Raw genomic sequence first — 13,941 nt, 5'->3', positions numbered from 1 at the left:
TCAAATATTCTTGTTTTAATCCTTGGTCTTCACATAAACTGGTACATAGTCCTTAGACCTCATTTTCAGCTAATCTTACTGTAAGGCTCATACACAAACGCCAGGTGCAAGAGCATGTCATATTCATGGGAGTAAAACTGCACCTAGTAGAGTATGCTAGCCATAACCCCCATAACTAGTGCTCTAATGGGACGTCTGGCAGTACACAATGCTCACAGCCACAAAAGTACCTTGCACTTTAAGATTGCCTTGTGCCCCTACAACTACTTCCAAGATACAGGATATTCCATTGCCATGTAATCATAATCACATCATATGTTGGTGTATTGTATAGAAGAATGGAGTTTGCACATATCTCCTGGGATAGTGCAATAGTTGTAAATACCCCCTGGATGAGTGTGTCAACTTTTTATTACTTATCAACCCTTCCCTGAGCTGCCAGACTGAAACACCAGAGACAGGAAAATTCAATTTAAACTTCGATCTTGGAAAAACAATAAAAAACTAGTCAGGTGATTATGTCACTTTCGGGTTCAGCGTAAGTGGAGACACAAGAAGAGGGAACCCTCAGCTCTTGTGGACTGAACATCAATAAACGATTAAACGTTGAAACGTTAAAGTGCATTACCTCTTCTACCTACCTCTAGTTCCAGCCCTGCATGTGGGAAGCAAGTTAATTTATTGATATGCATTTGAAGAATTGTAATCTTGCAAGTAATTTGGCTGCATGAACTGGTGCTGTGTGTGTTGAGCATGATTTGAGCCCTCACATTTTAACCACCTCCCTGGCTTCTGTAAGGGTTTAAAGGGTGATTTAACCCAATCGATTATTCATAAAGGGTGATTTATAACATACTACACTAATTGGGTTATGTAATAAAAGGCACTAAGTTTGCCCAGGGGCAGTAACCCCTAGCAACCAATCAACAGGTAGAATCTATTAATCACCTGTTTAAATGCAAGTATCTTATTGGTTGCCATGGGTTACTGCTCCCAGGCAAACTTAGTGCCTTATATTACATATGGGGGTGTGCTTTATATTTTGTTATTTAGAACTTCATACCTTTAATCTGCTAAAAACTATTTCCACATGAAATAAAATAGGATTGTTATCACATCAATAAGGATTAATTATATCTGAGCTGGGATCAACTAGGAGGTACTGTTTTGTTATTAAAGAAAAAAAGGAAATATGATTTAAATTTTGAATTATGTGGCTAAAATTGAGTTCATGGGAGACAACCTTCCAGTAATTCAGAGCTTTCTGGATAATGGGTTTCTGGATAATGGTTCTGGCCCAGAGGCAGCATGATCACACATTAGTAGTCACACAGTAGTGACAGTACTGGGCTAGAAGTTGGCTTTTTGGGCACTTCCTTTTTCAGGTCTTGGTTTGAATCATAAATATGTATAATCCAAATCTCAAATAAAAACAATGGCTTGGAAGCTGAATGGGTGGGGCCTGTGTACCATACCTGCAATTTGAGAGCAGATAACCAAACACAATACAACAATAGCTCTTTGGAACTGGAAATATTTTTAGACATTCTTTGGAAAGCCACTGTTGATACCCAGCATTATGCATTTGCAAGAACCTTTAGTAACTTTGGGGTTAAATAGTAAGAGAGGCATATATTACACAAACAATCAGATGTTTACTTTCAGTATTTTGCCTGTAGAACACTAAAAGCTAACTGTCAGCTGGCTCATATGGGTTTTCTGCTGCAGGGCAATGCTGACTATATTACTAAGTATTTGATTAAAATCTTGTTGCTATTGCTTTCTCTTAATGGAAAACTAACCCCCCAATATGAAAATCCCCTACCTACTACCCTAGATAGCCCCCCCCTGCTTAGTTCATTACCCCTGAAAGTGCCCCTAACACAGTACTCAAGTATCAGTGCAGAGTAAACACAGCGGAGCTCCTGGGCGTCATCTTCTGGCTCTACTGTAGTAACAACTTCTCAAGTCATAGTAGTAACATAGTAAGTTAGGTTGAAGAAAAGACACACGTCCATCAAGCTCATCTTTTTAAGTCTATATATAACCTGCCTAACTGCTAGTTGATCCAGAGGAAGGCACAAAAATCCCCATTTGAAGCCTCTCCAATTTGCCTCAGAGGGGGGAAAATTCCTTGCTGACTCCAAGATGGCTTGGCAAGATGGGATCAGTCCCTGGATCAACTTGTACTATGCGCTATCTTCCATAACCCTGTAGCTATCTTTCATAATCTCTGTAGTCTCATCTGCGTAATCTCTACTTTGCATCTTGTGCAGCATAGAGGGCACAGCTGGTGTTTTGGTGCAACTATAAAAAAAAAAAGTTTGTGTTCATGGAAGTAACTTTTGTTTGTCAATAGTATTTGGATATAGGCAGTATTGCTTCCATTTCTACACTCTCCCTATAACAACATATATTGTGTGTGTGTGTGTGTCTGTGTGTGTGTGTATATATATATATATATATACACACTCCAAGTGCTCCAAATTGGTGTGAGGCAGTGATGATGGGGGTTAATGAAACCTGTGGTACATAGAGGCTGTGAGAGAGGCATTTGGAGAGGCAACCTGTTAATTAGTAGTAGATTTTTTGTTTTCTATAATTAGTCTAGATATATTAACCATTTATGTAATACTGATGTGTACGGAATTAGGTTTGATTAGCAGTCGCTATATGTTGACGATTACACCACGTCAGTTAGACCAGGCCCGGACTGGCAATCTGTGGGTTCTGGCTAGGGTTGCCACCTGTTTTAAAAAAATTACTGGCCAGTCATGGGGGGGCGGAAATGCTGTGACAAAAAAAGGGCGGGTCACGGGTAAATGGGCGGAGTGTGACCTAAAAATGGGTGTGGCCACGTGCAGCGTGCCACGAAAGGGGGCGGGGCCCATCGCAAGAGGGGCAGAAGACGAAGGAGGGGTAAGTTTCTGCCGGAGGGCCAAGGGCTTTTGTTATAGGTATTACAAATTACCGGCAGCTACATTGCTGGTAAATTTGTAATAACAGCCCCGGCCCTGACAGGTATTTTACCGGCTAGGCAACCCTAGTTATGGCAAATGCCAGAGGGGATGCTGTAAATTGCCATAGATAGTCACTATGTAGTGGGCTGGTCAAGGGCTGTTTGGGCCTCTTTGAACTTGAAATGCCAGGGCCTATTTTGACTCCCAGTCCAGACCTGAGTTAGACTGTTGTTTTCCCGCCAGATCATGTATATAAAATGCAAGTTTATCATGGAATTGTTACTTTGAGAAAGGCCTGTAATCAGGCCGAAACGTCAGTCTGTAACTTCTACAATAAAACATTTTTTCCTTTTAAAAAAGTCCTGAGAGTTCGGACCTATATATATACGTGTTTAAATTTGATATTTCCCAGACATGGTACAGTTGTGTGATAATGTTATGTAAGTTAAACCAAAGTGCACTAATAAGTAGCCTATTAGCATTGTACAAAATGTATTTGCAGTAGGAAAATTACTGGGGTTTTTTTTTTTGCAAAGAGTTTGTGCCATTGGGCAGTGTTACTGCATTTGGCATTGAAATGTTTCGCCTCTTCAACCCTTTTGATTAAATGTAAGCAGTGCAGGGCCAGGCCAGAAGGGTTGCCGCCACGCAAACGAGGATGTACAGGCCTGTGTTATCAGGTTTTAACTTCAGAGAGAGCCACTCGTCTATATCTCTGATTCAGCCTTAATTCTTTTGTCTTTATAAGTTTATACACCACGTCACTCAGTGCTGATTAACAAATCAGTATTTATCCTCTTCCGTCCTGTTTATTTAATGTAGGCAGTGTGCGTCGCCTCCCTTATTGAGCGTAACGTGCCCAAATGAGGGCGCACGTGCGTAAACAAGGGCGCGCGTATGCGCAACTGTGCGCACACCAGGTTGCGCATGCACAAACTAGCTCGCACAGACCTGCTTTACCAGGCTTCAGAGAGAGACACTCGTCCCTAGATCTCGTCCTGAAAGTAAGAGTCAGAGAGAAAGTGTGTGCTGGAGGGTGTGCCGATATGCTGGATGCTGCTCTGATTAGTTTGTTTCCGAAAAGTGTTGGAATTATACATTAAGCACACAATGAAAAGTTGATAGTAGAGAGACCATATTTAATTAGCGATATGTCAGAAATGGCCTTGTCTGTTGTCTCTGTTTGCCCAGATATGTTTCCATTGCTCTTGTAATAAACAAAATAGTAAGTGTGGCAAGAAGTAGCGCTTCTTAACTATATTAGTGTTTAGGACATTTTCTTACCAATGTGCAACGCTTTGGGAAAAAATAATTCACGATTATGTATAATAAATGCGCATAGAAGGAAGTCTCTCTTCTTTTTTGCAGGGGGCGCTCCTTTTATTTAGAAGAGATCACTTTAAATAACTGCTGCAATAAGGTTTGACAAAACACAGCACCTGTTATATAGGGAAGTCATGATACAGGACATTGAATTTGTATTGTCTCTTTTGTATTGGATGCCATAAATGAAATGTGGAAAAAAAGACATTCTAATATTATATATTTTCTGTCATGGTGTGACATTTTGGGGGGGACAATGCTACATAGGTTGATTTAGGAGCCTTTCAATTACTCTATTGCCCTCCATAAGTATCACCTGTAAGCGCTTGTTCAAGAGATTTTCACCAGGGATGTACCATTTCTGTTACTTTTCCCTAATCCGAGCCCATGTGTCACTGCACCACCACTCTTATTTTACTCTTATTTTCTCTTATTTTTGTCACGTCTGCCTGTGAGTGTTCATTGCACATGTGGGTGCATTAATGTAGGGGGGTGATGTGCCTGGCTGGGTTTCCTAAGGTGCCGTGCTGGCTTGGTCCACCCCTGATTAGTACACACACAGGCTTTTTGTTTTTGTGCCTTTGATGCACAATTCAGATAAAAGTTTGAACAAATCTAAATGCAGGAGCTAATAGATTCCTTTAAATTCTACCTGTTTGTTTGGATGCATGTTGAGAACTACATTTTATTATGGTGAAATCTTACTGCCCCCCCATGCAACGTGTATTTTATTGGATTTGTACAATAGAATAGAAAGATGTGTTGTGAACTCCCACAAATGTTTGCATGTTTAATATACTGCACCTAAATGCAATATATGTGTTTATGTGATCAGCATGCATTTCAAATGACAGTGCGTTAGTCTTACAGTTGCCACTTACACCAACTCTCACAGTGTCACATGCTGTGGGATCTAATACAAGAGGTGCCAGGGCCAGCAGGTGGGACTCACAGAGGTGTAACTTGGGTGTGTATGGGCACCTCCATGACCACGGGGTCTGCTGTATAGTTAGTTACACCACTGGACTTCCAGCTCCACAGAAAGCACAACAAACATTATGTTGCTTTTAGCACTTCCACCAAAGTACCCAGAACAGCCAGAGGGCCCCCAAACTTCAAATAAAAATGTAATTCACTGTAAGCTGCTAACTACATCCATCAGGCTGCTGTTAAACAACAATTCCCCTAAACCTTCCCTAGCATAAGCAGATGGACATATTGTTAGATATCCCAGCTGCACGCACCTAACACTAATGAAATCTGCAGACTGGCGGTAGCAAAGACATATTACTTCATGTAACAACAAAAACTACATTCCCCAGCATGCACTTGTTGGGGGGAGAATCGCTAGGTACTGTATATGTCTCGTGAATAATTACAGCTAATCACCACTGTGTCTGGCACCAAGAGCAGCTTCTGAACTTCCTGTTACTTCCTGTTACAGTCGGGCTTTGCCAAGGTAGGAAGGAGTAATAGGTAGCTACTTATAAGTTTTATATATATATATATATATATATATATATATATATATATATATATATATATATATATATAGTCTCCTTCGTGGAATAAAGATGTGGGTAGTTCTTTAGCTGCTCAGTTGCAGGGAATTACTTTGTATTTTCCATCTGTTCTCAGACACTCACCTCCCAACATATGGAAAATAGAAAGAGGGACAAAAAGATTTTTTTTTTACATCACCCATTTTATAGCCACCCCCCCCCCCTATACACCACATCTATTTTACACATTAGGCAGGCTATGGAAAGTTTGAACACATTTCTGGGGGCTTTATATTTTATTACACTTTTGCTAATGAAGGTGAATTGCCCTTTAAATTGCAAATCTCATTTCTCCCAAGAGACCTGCTTATTGTAAATAGTTACAATTGTATCTTTGCTTATCTTAAATTGTTTTGCTCTCTGCCAATAGCCACTATTTAATTTTAAGTCTTAGAAACGTTGTATCTTTTTTCTGGCTGTTCAGTGCAGCAGATCAAAGAGAAAGTCAGGACATTTCAGTAACAATCCAGGACTGTGGGTTGAGCTGTCAAAATCGGGACTGTCCTATGAAAAATGGGGCAGTTGGGAGGTATGATGGTGCGTTCTAAATGGTGGCTCTGCTCCTGCCAGAATCAGCAGACCCACTGCTCCCCACCATTAGCAACCTCACATAGCTCTTTTCTACCTCAGTTACCAGTTTAAAAATATTGAATTATAGGTCAGGTATGGGATCCATTATCAAGAAAGTGATAGTACAGAAACCCCCCAGGTCCCATGCATTCTGGATAAGAGGTAATATACCTGTACTTTACATTTGCCACTAACCACAATTCCTTAGGGGCAGATATCAGACATTCATTGAAGAGCCACTGTAGCTTTGGGGTATGGAAAAAGCCTTTGGGGTTATATAGTAAGAGAGGCATAGAATACACACATAATCAGATGTTTTCTTTCAGTATTCTGCCTGTAGAACACTGCTAAACGCTAACTGGATCATATGCGTTTGCTGCTGCAGGGCAATGCTGAACATATTACAAGTATTTGATTAAAATATTGTTGCTATTGGGAGTTTGTTCTCTAAAAGCAGAACCAACCCCCCCAATAAGAAAAACCCCTATCTAATACCCTAGATAGTCCCCCATCCCTGCTTCCACCCTCCCTCCCACATAGTTCATTGCCCCTGAAAGTGCCCTATTTACAGGTAATTGTCGGGTTTTTCACACTTAATTACTAGCGGTTGTGTCCTCGTCCTGGTCAGTTGGATTTCAGTAGCGATATGCCTAACGGGAGCAAATCAGAAATAGTGCAGAATTGCCGGTGTATGGATGAGGGAGGGTGATAGGTTCTGCTTACCGGAAGATTTAATTTGCGAGCATCTTGAAACTGGGTAAAACCCGACAATTACCTGTGAGTAGTTCTTGAAGCGCAAATTACCCTTATTATAAGGTTAATACACTATCGGGATATTTCCTTTTTTTCTTTAGGTGTTTTAGGTTATAAACGTCCTGCAGCGCACCTCCCCTGCATACTATTTAAACATTTGGCCTATTTCATGGCCATTCCCTATTTCCTCTATATAACAAAGAGGCTAAATAGATGGAATAATAGATTATAGTATGTAAAGAATAAATACTAGGAGAATAGAGGTTGAGTGAGGAGAAGAAGAATAATAATACTGAGAGTGGGCCCCTGGTCTAAGGTTTTTGGGTGGGCCCCTGGTCTAAGGTTTTTGGGTGGGCCCCTGGTCTAAGGTTTTTGGGTGGACCCCTGGTGTCCCAGTCCGACACTGAGAAACCCCCCAGGTCCCATGCATTCTGGATAATAGATGCTAATCCTATACTGTTTGCCACTAACCACAATGCTCTAAGGGCAGATTTATCAAAATCCGGATTTGTGAAAAAAAAATTCCCTTGCTCGTTTATTTTGCAGAAAAAGGGACAATGAGTTTCTCACTGGCATGCGACTTTTTTGTGTGTGGGATATTTTGCCTTGTTTTTTTCTTAAATAAGCTAGCAGTGCCAGAAAAAATGGCATGAGTTTTGTCTAAGTTTTTTCCTCGTCCGTGGTTTTTTTTCACGAATGCAGATTTTGATAAATCTGCCCCTAAGTGAAGCTTTACAATTTGTCCAAGAGCAGTTTTGTGCAATTGATTTAATGGGGAAATAACAAGAAGCCTGCTCCCAAGTTTGCAAAGCCTGTTAAAGTGCTTAACTAAAGGCAGCTTCACAAGCAGAAATAGTGAGAAATCGATAGTGTGGAATAAAGGTGCATGAGCCGGCTGTAGGATACAGAGAAAGCAATATTACTGAACCTGCACTGCTCTTGGCAGACTCTGACACATTTCTCAATGCATTGTGTAACTGAATGCAGGCTTCAAACATTGCACATTTTTAACCTTTAACAGCTAAAAAGACTCACATATGATATATATTATCTCTAACGGATTCTTATTATGAGGTTAAAGCGCTTCACAGATTTATTGATTCTAGATCAAAAGTTACTTAGAATTAAAATATCCAAATCAATTTGACATAGCATTTTTATTCTGCAAATGTTAATACATTTTATTTGAGACAAAAGTCTTGATTGTGACTGCAGTGTTTTGCTTCCTGCTCTTGTACTGGCTGCAGACACCCATCCACCCTTCCAAATGTGTTCAATTGTATTTTAGATGATATATAGGGGTTCATTTACAAATGACCTGGGTGCAAGAACATTAAATGGCATCCCTTGTGTCTGGGCAATATCTCCACTCTGCACTAGTGATGTGCGCTCCAGCCCAAAACCCGCGGGTTGGCTGGTTCAGGAAGACTCCTGCAGAAGATTGCCAGGTAGTGGGCAGGCAGTTTAAACCACCTTACACTGCCGATTTACACCTCCAGCAGCCTGTATTTATAGGTGCATGCCTGCCCCCCTTTTGTGACGTTCGAAATGGGAGGGTTGGACATGGGTCTATAAATAGAGCTGCCGGGTCGGTTTCAGGTTGGGAGGGCTCAGGTTAATGGTGTCACATCTCATTAAGCAATTACAGTATATACTGCCTACTTTAAGGGTATGGGCACATATAACCTTAAAGTATATGGGCTTCGTTCCTCTCAACCTGCATATTTTTGCAAGCTGAGAGAAGCAGATCCACTCTGTGTCCCTGCTCCATATATCTAAATTTCTTCCACCTGCACCTTACAGGTTAGTGACTGGGGTCCACAGGGGGGAATGAATTGTACAAATCATTCCTAACCTTTGTAGGCTTTCCTTGCCCTTTAAGCTATAGGCACATGGAGCTGTAGGCTCTGCTGCTCTCAGTCTGTGTATTTTTTCAGGCCCCATCTCAATTGATTTGAGTTTAATCTGCCTGTGTGCGCTCACACTCCTCAGAGAAGGTCAACCCAAATACACTAATGAGGGATCTTAGGCTCAACCTCCACTTAGTCATGACTGGGAGGCACGAAACACGTAAGGCCAATGGAGATGCATACCTTTTTTTAAATGAATCTACAGTAAATATACTATTTTTAGGTGGAGTATTTTTGAGTGCCTGGATGCCCCCTGTTTTCTGCTATATACAATGCACTCATGTCAAGCTCCCCATATACATAAGACAACCCAGTACCCTTCCCCTAGTCAAAACCCAAGTATTATCTAAATAATTAAACAAAAAAAAATACTGAGGGAATAACTAGGTTCTACCTAGTTCACCTTCCAAATACTTTTTTCAATTCAGTTGTTTTTAGATTGTTCCCCAGAAATAAAGACTTTTTTCAATTACTTTCCATTATTTATTTTTTACTGTTTTACCAAAATCTAAGTGTAATGTTGACTGTTCGTGTCTCTGGTGTTTCAGTCTGGCAGCTCAGTAATTCAGGCGCAGACTCTAAACTGTTACAATTTTGCAACATTTAGTTGATACATTTCTCAGCAGCATCTCTGGAGTATTAACAACTATTGTATCAATTATAACAGCTGCCTGTAATGAAACCCAGAGATTCAGCTCAGCACGGATGTACATAAGAAATATATCAACTAAATGTATTAATTTAGAACAATTTACAGGGTCGGCGACCCCCCCCTCCCAGAGCTGCTTCAGAAGGTGAAAAAAAAGACACTTGACACTTCAATATTAGAAAAACGGTCACACATAGAAAATAGAAAGTCATTGGAAAAATCATTATTTCTGCTGATCTATCTGAAAACAACTAGTTGTTTGAAGGTGAACCACCCCTTTAACTTACAATATATAGAATCCACTGTTACCAGTGTCGGACTGGGATGCCAGGGGCCCACCAGAAAACCTTAGACCATGGGCCCACTTTCCAAACTTTTATTCCTCCTCTCCTTACTCAACCTCTTTTTCTTCTAGCCTTTTATCTCTACATACTATACTCTATTCCTCCATTATTATGCCTCTTACAGAAATAGGGAATGGCCATGAAATAGGCCAAACGATTAGAAGCAAGAGTGAGGTCATTGGGTCAGTGATGCTGGGGGATCACACAGCAGTATTGAACATGATATACAATTCTCAGATTAACTATGCATAGCATGATACTTTCCCATATCCCAACACTAAGGGGCACATTTACTTAGCTCGAGTGAAGGAATAGAATAAAAAATACTTCGAATTTCGAAGTATTTTTTTTGGCTACTTCGATCATCAAATTGGCTACTTCGACCTTCAACTATGACTTCAAACCGAACGATTTGAACTAAAAATCATTCGACCAGTCGCAGTACTGTCTCTTTGAAAAAAACTTTGACCACCTACTTCGCCACCTAAAACCTATGGGGAAGGTCCCCATGATTTCCTTTTGATTGAAGGAAAATTGTTCGATCGATGGATTAAAATCCTTCAAAACGAACGATTTTTCCTTTGATCGTACGAACGAAGGAAATGCGGTAAATCCTTCGATATTCGAAGTCGAAGGATTTTACTTCAACAGTCGAATATCGAGGGTTAATTAACCCTCGATATTCGACCCTAAGTAAATGTGCCCCTAGTAGTTTACTCAGCCAATATCCCACATCTACTCCTGTTTTAAGTAAATACAGAAAACCATGTGCAAAAACCTCAGAACTTGGAGAAATGAATATCACATACTGTAAATATGGTGAATACATGCTATATGTCCCACATTGTACATAATTTAAATGTCAAGATTTAAGCCTATATATAATCATTATGGTGCTTTCCACCCATTCCTAATCCTTGTGGATTTAGAAAACCTTTGATTGCAAAACAAAGTACATCAGTATTTGGGAAATCTATTTTCTTTCCATCAACCATTTATGTTTTTGGCTGCACAGAAATCAAATATGCTCACTTAGATGGAAAATTCTAACTTTGCCTCTTCGGAAGTCTTTCAGCAGTACAGAAAGTTCTGTCTTTTCTGGCCACAGATGAAGGTTAACGCAATTTTTAGCTCAAGCAAAATAAGAAAAAATTGACCCTGGCAAATTAAAGATAGAACTGGCTTCCTCAAAATAAATACATAACCTTTATTGTAATTTACTTAATGTGTTTACCTGACCATGTTGGGAGGGATTTATATGTAAGCTTTGGCTCTGTTCTTTTCCATTAACCTGACCACATCAAACCACAAGCACTGTCTTTAGTTAGGTCAGTAGTTCCTAACCTATGGGTAGGGACAAAAAATTGCATCCCCATGGGTCTCCATGACAGTAGCTGGTAATCAGTGTCGGACTGGCCCACCGGGATACCAGGAAAACTCCGGGTGGGCCCATGTGTCAGTGGGCCCTCTTGATTTCAACTTGCTTAATAATGGAAGCATTTAGTAAGTAGAGACTAGGAGAATAAAGAGGTTGAGTGAAAAAAGGAGGAAAAGTAATTTGGAAAGTGGACCCATAGTCTAAGGTTTTCTGGTGGGACACTGCTGGTAATAGTAATAGTGATGGGCGAACTTTGGCCGTTTTGCTTCGCCGAAAAATTAGCGCATTTCCAGTGAAATGGTGAACAATTTGCGAAACTGCGCCAGCATCTCGTTTTTGGCGCCAGCGTACGTTTTTTTGGACGCTGGCGTCTGTCCAAAAAAACGGACATCGGCGTCCATTTCTTTTGTCGAATTTTCGCGGCTGTTTCGCACCTGGCGAATAAATTCACCCATCACTAAATAGTAATTAAAATGAGTCGCAAGATTAATTTAATTTTGGGTAGCAAAGTACACTCTTCTTTCTCCGGGGACCCGAATTAAGTAAAAACTGATTTAGGTGGTACAATTCATAGGTGACTTCTTGCATCTTCTACACTTTTGCAGAGGTGCTGCATTTTCTCATATAGTGAACAGCAATGGTTCCTGAACTCTGAAGGGGGGGGTGCAAAGCCTTGATTGGTTTAGAAAGAATTCCTATTTGCTCTTTTTGATACTCCTGGAAGCCCACCTTGGAGGTCCATTAATGTGAGATTTGTGGCGAACACTGGTTTGATGTCCTAATAGTCTTGAAACTATCCCTGAATAGTCAACCCACAGGGGGTTATTTATCTGGTTGGGCTTTTTGGGGCAAAAACTCGAATTTTTTGTGGAGAAAAAAAAAACCTTCCGATTTAATATAACCCAATGCTGCAAAAAGCCGAAAACTGAAAATCCGCCATCTTAAACCTGTCAAGGTTCTGTATAAGTCAATGGGAGAGGAACCAATCTCAATTTGAAGTTATCATGGTCTGCTCTGGGTTTAGCCCAGAAATCCAACTTTTTTGGGGGTTTTGGGCAAAAAATCTTGAAAAATTTGTGATACGGGTTTTCGCACGATTTTATTGTGTTTTTCCATGATCCGATTAATTTGGGTTATTTTTTTTAAAAAAAACGTCAAATCGAGCATGGGAGTTTGGTTGTGTTTTTTATTAAAATATGAGGTAAATTTGGATTTTAGTAAATAACCCCAGTGTCATATGTCTGTGACCTTTTTATGAGCCTTATCAGCGGATAACTCCACACTGATTATTACACAGTTTATAGGTACATTCTGTTTCCAGTAAAATCCAATAATAATTCTTGGTTTCATTGTTTAAAGAACAAAGAAGAGTATTGGCCAGTTTATAGCCCCTTTTACCTCTAGTTTTTAAATACCTAGGAGTTTCATTTGCCCACATTATTAATTGTAGGAGTATGCTATAGACCCCCTAATTTAAGTGAGGAGGAGGCTAAGCTCCTGATGTAAATAGAAAAAGCTGCTAGTTTAGGTAAAGTAATGATAATGGGGGATTTTAATTACCCAGATATTGACTGGAGCAACAGTACTATCAGGACAATTAATGGGAAAAAGTGTATTAACTTGTTGAATTACAATTTTATGCCTCAGGTTATTGAGGAGTCAACTAGAAAAAATGTTATTCTGGAACGTATAGTAAATGTGCAAGTATTTAAACCTCTGGGTAATAGCGACCATAATGTGATATCATTTAATGTCTGGTGCAAATATACACTGGGGGTACTGAGAGAGCTGTATTCAGTTTTAGCTAGGCCTCTATTTCTGATTTTCTCTGACTCTCCCACCATTTTCTACCCATGAGCCACATTTAAACTTAAAAGTTGGGGAGCAACACAAGCATGAAAAAAGTTCCTGGGGTGCCAAATAAGGGCTGTGATGACCTTTTTGGAAGCCCCTATGTGGTGTGGACTGGCAGCCTACAGGAGACTCTGTTTGGCAGTAAACCTGTTTTTTATGCAACCAAAACTTGCCACCAAACCAAGAATTCCAAAATAAGCACCTGCTTTGAGGCCACTGGGAGCAAAATCCAAGAGGTTGTTGCTCGCGAGCCACTGGTCGAGGATCACTGCCTTAATGGGACTGAACTTTTTTCAACCTAAGTTACTATGTATAGCATATTGGGTTATTTCCAGCACATATAAAAGAGAGATTTTATTTAGCTGTCAGTTGTGTATCCTTGCACGTTATAATGTTTGCATGAAACAAACAGCATTTATATCTTTTCATTGTGTGATTGTTCCTTTACATGATGTTACCTAGCATTTCTAAGAACTAATAAAAAAACAGAACTCCAGCTACAGTACACTGATCTACAAAGAAAACCCTAAAGCCTAGCACATTTGATTTAAAGCCTATACTGTATATTACTAAGTACTACTAAGGTAAAGGAATTTTGCGTGAAATGAAATGCACCAGATCATGTGAATAATCTGAGA

Source organism: Xenopus laevis, chromosome 6L (assembly GCF_017654675.1).
Source record: "Xenopus laevis strain J_2021 chromosome 6L, Xenopus_laevis_v10.1, whole genome shotgun sequence".
Classification (NCBI taxonomy): Eukaryota; Metazoa; Chordata; class Amphibia; order Anura; family Pipidae; genus Xenopus; species Xenopus laevis.
This window is presented reverse-complemented; position numbering follows the sequence as displayed.